Genomic DNA, 10,304 nt, shown 5'->3' with positions numbered 1-10,304 from the left:
GTGGTTTGTTATGTAGCGATAATAATTAGAACAATGACACAAATATTGAAGTTATCAAACATATCAAACACAGATTAATCAGTTTAAAAGTAGATGACAAAAGGGAGAAGTTCAGCGAAAAACTGCTTATGAAAAAAATCAAATAGAAATTCTAGAACTGGGACTTCCCTGGTGGCGCAGTGGTTAAAAATCTGCCTGCCAATGCAGGGGACACGGGTTCGAGCCCTGGTCCAGGAAGATCCCACATGCTGTGGAGCAACTAAGCCCGTGCACAACAACTACTGAGCCTGCGCTCTAGAGCCCACATTCTGCAACTACTGAGCCCACACGCTGCAATTACTGAGGCCCACTCGCCTTGAGCCCGCACTCTGCAACAAGAGAAGCCACCGCAATCAGAAGCCCACGCACCACAATGAAGAGTAGCCCCCGCTCACAGCAACTAGAGAAAGCCCACACGCGGCAACGAAGACCCAACACAGCCAAAAATAAATAAAATAAAATAAATTTATATAAAAATAGAAATTCTAGAACTAAAGAATACAATAATTAAAATCTATACATTAAAAGGAATTAGCAGCAATAAGACACAGTAAAGGCTAGGATTAGTGAGCTGGAAAACAGATCAGTAGAAAATACCCAGACTGAAGCATGGAGATCAAAAATGATGGAAAGTGTGCTCACTTCGGCAGCACATATACTAAAATTGGAATGGTACAGAGAAGATTAGCATGGCCCCTGTGCGAGGATGACACGCAAATTCATGAAGTGTTCCATATTTTTTAAAAAAATGATGGAAAGTGAAGAAGAGAGTGTGGGATGCACATGGAAAGAGTGAAAGGTCTAATATACATGAAATTGGAGTCGTAGAAAGAGAGGAGAGAGAGAATACTGTGAAAAGCAGATTTGCAAAGGAAAGCCCAGAGAAAAAAAAAGAGGCTCATCATCTGACTTCTGCATTCAGGTTCAGTGAGATGTGAAAATAGGGGCATTCTCGGGACCTTGTGCATGACATCCAAGGTTTAGAAACAACAGGGAACTAAAGAGCAGGGAAAGTTTATGAGGTGAGACAAGAGGATGATGAAATCTGAGGTACCCAGAAGAGAAGACTGAGATAACTAAATTGTAGGCCACTGAAGGCCATGTCTAATTCTTTTCTTTTCTTAATGGCACTTGGCACATGACTGGCACAGAAAAGACTCTCACTATAACATTTGCTGAGTGAGGAGCATCTGTTCCACAGAGAAGGCTGTTGCTCGCGCTGTTTAGGCTGGCTATTGAAGAGCTGCCTGGGGCAGCTAGACACCCTCCAGATGCTACCTTCAGATCTTTTCATTACCTTCAGTCTTCATGTGTATTCTTGGCCAGAGATAAGACTTGAGAGGGGGATGAGGAGTACTAGGATTTAGGACAGCAGGTTGACCAGCTTCCTTCATTCCTGCTCCCTCCCTTCCTTCCTCCCTCCCTCCCTCCTTTCCTTCCTCCCTCCCTCCCTCCCTTACTTCCTCCCTCCCTCCCTCCCTCTCTCCCTTCCTTCCTCCCTCCCTCCCTCCCTTACTTCCTCCCTCCCTCCCTCCTTTCCTTCCTCCTTTCCTCCCTCCCTTACTTCCTCCCTCCCTCGCTCCTTTCCTTCCTTCCTTCCTCCCTCCCTTCCTTTCCTCATTAAATATTCCTTGGGCAGCCCCTAGTTTCTGGTCATCGGGCTGAGTACCATGCCCACAAAGATGAAAAAAAAAAAAAAAAAGTCCCTGCTCTAGTGAGGGGAACAAACAGTAAGTAAATAGTTACAATTTAACCTTTGAGCACTAAACCAAAGCACCACAGGGGCCCAGAGAAAGGATCAACTGGCTGGCTGACGGTCATGAGAATAAAGAAAGTTTCATGCAGAAGGTGATGTTGGAGCTGTACATTCAAGGATAAGGGACAGATATGAGGCAGAGAGGGGGAAAGGCCACCCAGAGCAGCGGGCGCAGTCTCAGAGGTGTGAAGGGCATGTGTGGCCAATGAGGTAATAGGTGGTATTTTGTCTTTTTGGTTTTTTTGTTTCTTGGCCACACCACGCAGCTTGTGGGATCTTAGTTCCCCGACCAGGAATCGAACACGAGCCCTCAGCAGTGAGAGCGCAGAGTCCTAACCACTGGACCGCCAGGGAATTCCCAACAGGTGGTATTTTGGTGTGACTGGAGCATAGCCCGTAGAGGCCAGGGGACAGAGATTTCAGGAGAAAAGCTTGCAAAAAGAGGTTGATGCCAGTAGACGTTTTGCACTTAGTCTGTTGGCATTGAGAAATGATGTACGGCTCCAGTGAGTGTCATGACTGTGACTGTGTTTTAGAAAATCATCCTGTCAAGAGAGGACTGTGAAGGGGGGTTGGGAGCCAGCAGAGGTGGGGGTCGGGTAGGAAGAGCAGACTGGGCTTTGGCCGCATCAGCTGGCTGACACAAATTCCACTGTTGTTCAGCTGAAACATGTTTCTCCATCATCTGAACGACCAATTTTTGCAGTCATTTGGGCCAGTCGTGCAGTTGATCCAAAGCAATTGTTCAGTCATCTCAGAACTCAGAATGACTACTGATCTCATGTTCTGAGCAGCCAAACAAGTTTGGAACAACCAGCCTCTAGCAAGCCAGGAAGGGCTCACGTTAAAAGAACAGCAAGCTTCCATATTACATCCTTCGTGTATTGGCTAGAGCAGGACATTTAAGGGGTATTTCAGATTTCAGAAAAAATGTGTGCGTGCTGGAAATCCAACCCCAAAGCATTACTTTTAAGCCGAGTGAGCATGGAGGGAAAGGTTCAGGTGAAGGTCACACAGCTGTGAGTGGATTAGTGCTCAATGGGGTTTTGCTGCAGAGAAATCCTCCAGTTTGCCTTCTGTACACAGAAGTGGTATAAAAAATCCTTATCAATATGGCTTTCCAGAAGCTGTGCATACAGCTTCCTCGGCTCTCATCTGGCTTCTAGCTAGAAACCGGTTTGTGGGAATTGCAAAACTTACTCCCTTCACTGCTGGGAGCCCCTCAAGGGCACTGGCTGAGACTGGGCTAGCCGTGCTTATTATTTTTTCCTCTGAACATTGTTGTATCCGGATTTGATGCCTGGAACTGCTCGACTATTTTGCTAATACCAAGAGGGTGAAGCCAACACGTGAAGGAGAACAGATCAAAGGGAACAGTAAGAAGCAGACCTGGGGCCTTGACATATTATACCTGTAGCCTGATCGTCCGCTGGATTTCTTGTTACGCAAAAAAAAAAATTTCCTAATTCCCCCATTGTTTGTTTAAGTCACTTTGAGGGTGACTCTCTTACTTACAGATAAAAGCATCCTGAGTTATACTTTCCAAATACACGTGGACGCAACACACATATGCACACCCCCCAAAATATCTCTTTTCTAACCAACTTTGCTGTCTGAAATGCTTCTCCTTATGAGCCATTCTTTTTATTGGGGAATTTTCCTTCTACTGTAACACACATATCTCTCGGAGATCCTCTCTAAGACTTTTTATTTTTCTAAAAATTGGCTCAAATTTTGTTCTGTATTTTACTGAGTCCTTATTAAGTGCTAGACACTCTAGGCTATGAGGATTTTAGATGGAGGTGGTCTTTAAATGCTCTATTTTTTTTTTTAATTTGTCCATGCCACGCACACCATGCAGGATCTTAGTTCCATGACCAGGGATTGAACCTGCACCCCCTGCAGTGGAAGCACAGAGTCTTAACCACTGGACTGCCAGGGAGGTCCCTAAAGAATCATTTTTTTAAGAAATGAAGAATTATCTCAGATGCCATCTCCATGGACTCCCCTCATTTTTACCACAAGGCTGATCAGCTCTCCCAGGCTGAGAGCGAGAAGTATAGAAGGGCTCGGTGGACGGGGAGAAGAAGATGGATTTGGTCCTGAGACTCTGATTCATTGCTACTTCAAGGACATTTTTACTTCGCCTGCAGGAAAGAGAAAGTGATCCATTGTAACTGTGATGAAAATGCACTCCCTTTCTGCCTTTCCTCCTTTCTCTTCTTTCCTTTAGAAAAAGGAAAGTTGGAAAGAGATGAGCTCAGCCTCTGGAGTGTGAAACCAGAGCTCAACAGGAGAAAAACCACTTGAAATGTCAAATCAGAATAGAATTCATTTGAAGATCCGGGTCAACATAGAGACCAGCACATGAATTGATCCCATGGACCCCTAAAATCTTCCCCAGAAATGATTTCTGGTTGGGAGATGGTACCAAAGGGGGTGAGAATGAGCTGGACTTCAGGACAGCTCCTAGATGCCAATCAGGTCCAACTGAGTAACTGGTCAGACTGCCTTCAAGGATTATGACACGATTCAGCCCATAGTATAATTTATTCCCTTTAACACGTTTGCACATTTGTTTTACTTGAACTCTCAAAAATGCAAGGCAGGTGAAGTGGCTATTATTATTCGTTGGCCAAAAGGTTGTTTCGGTTTGTTCTGTAAGATGGCTCTAGAAGCACTTAGTTATTTTTAACTTAATTTGAAACAATTTTGTTAGATGGTATGTGACAGCTGTCATATCAGCATGCATTTTAAAAAAGACATCAAAATTGGTGAAATCTGTGTAGCCTTTTTAATATTGAAGATGAAAGAAAAAAACAACATTTTCAGCATATTATGGTTTATTACTTCAAGAAAGGTAAAAACGCAACTGAAACGCACAAAAAGATTTGTGCAGTGTGTGGAGAAAGTGCTGTGACTGATTGAATGTGTCAAAGTGGTTTGCTAAATTTTGTGCTGGAGATTTCTCGCTGGACGATGCTCTACGGTCGGGTAGACCAGTTGAAGTTGATAGAGGTCAAATTGAGACATTAATTGAGAGCAGTCAATGTTATACCACGCGGGAGATAGCTGACATACTCAAAATATCCAAATCGAGCGTGAAAAATCATTTGCACCAGCTTGGTTATGTCATTCGCTTTGATGTTTGGGTTCCACATAAGTTAAGCAAAGAAAACCTTCTTGACCATATTTCCTCATGCGATTCTCTACTTAAACGTAATGAAAACGTTCCGTTTTTAAAACAAATGGTGACACGCGATGAAAACTGGATACTGTACAATAATGTGGAACGGAAGAGATCATGGGGCAAGCGAAATGAACCACCACCAATCACATCAAAGGCCAGTCTTCATCCAAAGAAGGTGATGTGGTGTATATGGTGGGATTGGAAGGGAGTCCTCAATATGAGCTCCTTCCAGAAAACCAAATGATTAATTCCAACAAGTACTGCTCCCAGTCAGACCAACTGAAAGCAGCACTTGATGAAAAGCATCCAGAATTAGTCAACAGAAAACACGTAACCTTCCACCAGGATAACGCAAGACCGCACGTTTCTCTGATGACCAGGCAAACACTGTTAGAGCTTGGCTGGGAAGTCTTCATTCATCCACTGTATTCACCAGACATTGCACCTTCGGATTTCCATTTGTTTCGGTCTTTACAAAAATTCTCTTAGTGGAAAAAATGTCAATTCCCTGGAAGACTGTAAAAGGCATCTGGAACAGTTCTTTGCTCAAAAAGATAAAAAGTTTTGGGAAGATGGGATTATGAAGTTGTCTGAAAAATGGCAGAAGGTAGTGGAACAAAAGGGTGAATATGTTGTTCAATAAAGTTCTTGGTGAAAATGAAAAATGTGTCTTTTATTTTTACTAAAAAACCTAAGGCACTTTTTGGCCAACCCAAATATTTTAATCTTGTGAATATAGAAGGTAAGCTACAGAAAGATTAAGTGTCTGATCCAAAATTTGAGACAGTTATTGCAGGGACAAGACCAGCTCTCTGATCTCAAAACATGAAATTTGCTCTGCTTTCCACTCTGTTGTATCTCCTTGCCATGGAATTTGATGTAAGGCACTACACCTGAAAAAAACGCATAAACGTGGCCCCATTGGTTCTATTCCCCCTCCCACCACTCACCCCATTCTGTGTAGCCTCAGCAGGAAATTGGGGCCAAAATTCAAGGGGCTGTTAAGAGCTACACACACAAGTTGGGCTGTGGACGCTTACGATTGACAGAGGATACAGGTGAATTCATCAGTCATGTACTCAACAAGCCTGTATCAAGTTCTTTTCACCTGCCCCCCTCCCTTATCTGCTTGGCACATTTGGGAGTACAAGAGAAGCACAGACAACAGCCTCCCTGGTACTGAAGCAGCTCACACCCCTCTTGGAAGGCATGACCACGACTTAAGGGACAATCAAAAGTGGTAGGAGACAAGAGACAACTGAGTCTTAGATTTGGTTAAAACACAAAGAACAGTGCTAAATAACTCTAGGTTAAATGAATGAATTATTAGACTGGATACTCACGTTAGTTGACTTGGAGAGTATGTATATCAGTCAAGGTTAAAGGAGAGAAGCAGAATCACTAGAATAGACACACATACCACACACACACACACACATGCACACACAACCACAGAGAACAATAGGAATTCACAAGGAAAAGATGACTGATGGATTCATGGGGAATGTGGGGCTTACACAAGGTCTTGAAGGATGGTGAGAATCTGGTCAGGGGAGAAGTGGCAGGACATTTCAGGTAGAAGGAATGACAGCAGTCACATTGTCTGTGACTGCAGGAGTGCCAAAAAAAGCCTACTACATTTTCACATTCAAATCCCAGACACACAGACACACACACACACGCGCACTCCAGATGTCACTTATTATTTACGAGTCTATAAAATGGGATCATAACAGTCATTACATTGAATTGTAGTGAGGATTATAATATATTATGTATGAAAATAGCCTAGCATAGTGTTCAATATATAGGAGGCTCTCAAAACCTGAAAAGCAGCATGTCTTACTACTGCCCGATTCGCAATTTTTAACCATGGGACTAATGCTGGCATGGATTTGGTAAAAGAGAAGAAACAAATGCAGGTATTTCTTAATCATTGATCAAGGCAAAGAAAAGTGCACGAAAATGCATGAATAGACTTGATTTTTGACAACTGGATGTACTATAGTTCATAAGCCCTTTTCTGGGATAAGAAGGGAATTTTTTTTTTTTTTGAAAGACTGGTGACTGCAGTGTACATTTTACAGAGCCAAATTGGGTGGGCTGGAGGGGCTCATGGCTGGGGCACTTGAAATGTAAGAAGATAGAGATGAAAAGAGTATATTTACTGCTCTGTGTGCCAGGAAGGAATTCATGTTTGTCCCCTGGGGCATCCGTAGAGATCTGGCTCCTAAGGGGTGTCTTCCTCTAATGAAAGAGAGCTGCTGTGCTATTTACGGGGGTAAATAAACTTCAGGAGTCCTTTTACTGAGTGATATGCAAGTTTGGGCCAGATCTGAACTGTTCAGGACAGCCAAAAGGAGGCTTAATATTGCCACCAGCAGCTCCCTTCTCTGCCTTTACATATTCATCACTCTTCTCTCTTAAAAATAATATTTTAAAATATCTGTTCAAGATTTATTTAAGTGGACTAAATTGGTCTACCACTTCTGGGTCAGGACCTGTATTCTGGTAGACCCAGGATATTAAATGACTCATTCCTTCCAGGGGTACCAATAACCACAGAAATCTCCCTAAGCCCCCTATAGAAACAAGATTATGTCATATTATGCCTTTTTAAAAATAATTTAAAGGCTATGATATTAACAGTGCACAACAAATTTCAAAGGATTTTATTGTGAAGCACAGATAAGAAAGGTTTTCTGGGACTTCCCTGGTGGCACAGTGGTTAAGAATCTACCTGACAATGCAGGGGACATGGGTTCGATCCCTGGTCCAGGAAGATCTCACATGTCACAGAGCAACTGAGCCCATGTGCCACAACTATTGAAGCCCATGTGCCTAGAGCCCGTGCTCAGGCACAAGAGGAGCCACCGCAATGAGAAGCCCACGCACTGCAATGAAGAGTAGCCCCCATTCGCTGCAACTAGAGAAACCCTGTGCTCAGCAACGAAGTACCACCAGATATTTTCTTACTAGATTCCAGGTTTTTTCCATCCCTAGGCCTTGTGTTTTAGCTCATTTTTGAGAGACTGCAAGTTAGTTGCCTCTGAGTTAAACGTGGAAAGGGATATTCAGCCCACCTCCCATCCAGTTTTGATTTCATTTCTAGACCTTCTGTGATCCCCATTATTGGGTTCAATGGCCTCCTTTCTGTTCCTACAGCATTCTGTAGATGCCCAAGACTTGGAGATGACCACACTCTGACTAGGCTGGCTCCCCACTGAAATGAAGTTTCCTGCAGGGCAAGAGGAGTGCCGTAGTATCCCCAGTGCCCGGTACAGTGCCTAGCACATAGTTGATGCTCAATATAAATAATGTGCAGCAAACAAGCAAATGAATGAATGAATGTTATTCACCTTTGGAAATGATAGAGTCATATTCTAGAAGCCAGGGTAGCTAGTAAGGCTCTCTATGTAACAAGATTTTGTGTCAGTGGAGAGTAGAGAAATTCTCCAGTGGCCCCTCAAAGTTAATTTTTCCTTAAACAAAGAATATTTGGGACCAGCAATTGGGATATGTAGCAGACATTTTGTACGAATCCACCTCAGATTTACTGATAGTTTGAAAACAACAGGTGTATTTTGGTCAATGATCAAGTCCCACCCCCAAAAAGAATTGACCATTTTTTTCTTTGTAACCTCTGCCATTTTTCTCCTTTAATCCTGTTCCAACCATCAAGAAACATTTATCCACAAGTGGCAAGTGTCTTGAATTATAGCTTCCTGTGTCTTCCCAAGCTGTTCATTTCCTTCTGTCTCGTGTGGAGTAATCAACATGGGCTAGATGGCTCCCTCACATAGATTTCCATGAGGACAAGCGTCCAGCCACTATTAATGCTTCTTCACTAGTAAGAGATACAACGTTCAGGGTTTCCTCCAGGTCAAATGATTGTTCTGCAGGGCCTTATGAACTTGTGCAAAGCACTATTTTTTCTCACGATATAGGCATAACAAACTTTTCTTTTTTGAGTGGTGAAGCCTCTGTGTTCTATCAGCTACATTCTTGCATACAAATCCCTTGTAAATTATTTTTCAAATTCCAAGGTTCAGCAATTTAATTGAATCGGTTCCTAATTTTTAATTAAATCTGCATTTCTCCCGGTAACCTTTGGAAAGATAGAAGCCACATTACCATACTGGAGAGAAAGGATCACAGAGCAAGACAGACATAAAAGAGAAGCACAAAATCACAAGGCAGGTTTTCCTATAAATTTATTTTCATACCAAAAAAAAAATAACATTCTAAGGCAATGTTTTTATTGTATAGTATAAAATAACTTCCACTAAATTAAAAATGGAATTTTTTTTTTGCTATAAGCCACTGATAACTTTTCCATGAAAAAAATTTACAATTTGCAGCACCTGTAGAAAAAAACACCTGTTCAATAATTATATAAATACTGTTGACAGATCCCAGTAGCCCATTATGTATCCTTTTTGGCAATGCCAACTTTCTAAAGTCAATTAGCTTCTAAATTTGAAAGGTACCTGGTGGCCAACATTCTGCTTATTATTCAAGGCATCCATTTTAATTTTTTGGAAATAGACTTGAGAAGTCTGAAAAATCTATTAAGTTAAAAAGAATGAAGAAGTATCATACAGTTGATATTAGCAAACAACATTTTTCCCCTTAGCTGCAAGTTTTCCCCAGGGGATTTACAAAGTGCACCAGTTAAATACGTCTGTACATTTAAAACATTAAATATGTCAACAGCAAGACATTTTTAAATATTTTGAATCAAATACTATAGCACAAATATAATTTACAATACTTTGCACAGAAAACATTACATCTGAAATATAACTTTAGATATTATATAAAAATACATATATTTTTTTCTCCTCATCAGAAAAAAGTATTTATTTGCAGGTTCCAGCATGATGTAACAATTCAAAAGAATTTAACCCTTCAGATGGTCATCAGTTTGCAATTAGATGACCCCCTTTCCACTTCAGCTGCATCGTGGCACCTAACCACGGATTAGAGACAGAGAATTAACCCCTCCCATAGCCCAAAGGCAGTTTTTCAAAAAGGCAACCATAATTGCTCCAATCTGCTTTAATTCTAGGAATTCATTACAAAATTTAAAAACCACTGTGTAAGAAAACCCTTAGATCGTAACACACCTTGAGTCCAACATCTCCCATTGGCTGTAAATACATTCGCTCCCTACAGAGTCAAAGGCATGGGTCTTCTTGTACCCTGTGGGTCATAGCTCTTAGTAGTCTCACACACCTACATATATCTTTCTTGGCTTGTTTGTAAAGTTTTCTATACATCCTAGGAAACACGTGAAAACGCTTCATCAAATGGGGC

The 10,304-nt window shown here is 41.8% G+C and overlaps 1 non-coding gene across 1 annotated transcript; it reads left to right on the top strand.

The window, feature by feature from the left end:
* The first annotated feature begins 673 nt into the window (after positions 1–673).
* Positions 674–780, top strand: LOC137211501 (U6 spliceosomal RNA). Its single transcript, XR_010937108.1, has one exon. It is a non-coding gene; the product is annotated as a U6 spliceosomal RNA (small nuclear RNA).
* The last annotated feature ends 9,524 nt before the right edge of the window (positions 781–10,304 follow it).

This window comes from Pseudorca crassidens, chromosome 18 (genome assembly GCF_039906515.1).
Source record: "Pseudorca crassidens isolate mPseCra1 chromosome 18, mPseCra1.hap1, whole genome shotgun sequence".
Lineage (NCBI taxonomy): Eukaryota > Metazoa > Chordata > Mammalia > Artiodactyla > Delphinidae > Pseudorca > Pseudorca crassidens.
The sequence above is the reverse complement of the archived record's forward strand: the minus strand, read 5'-3'. Positions and strand labels throughout refer to the sequence as shown.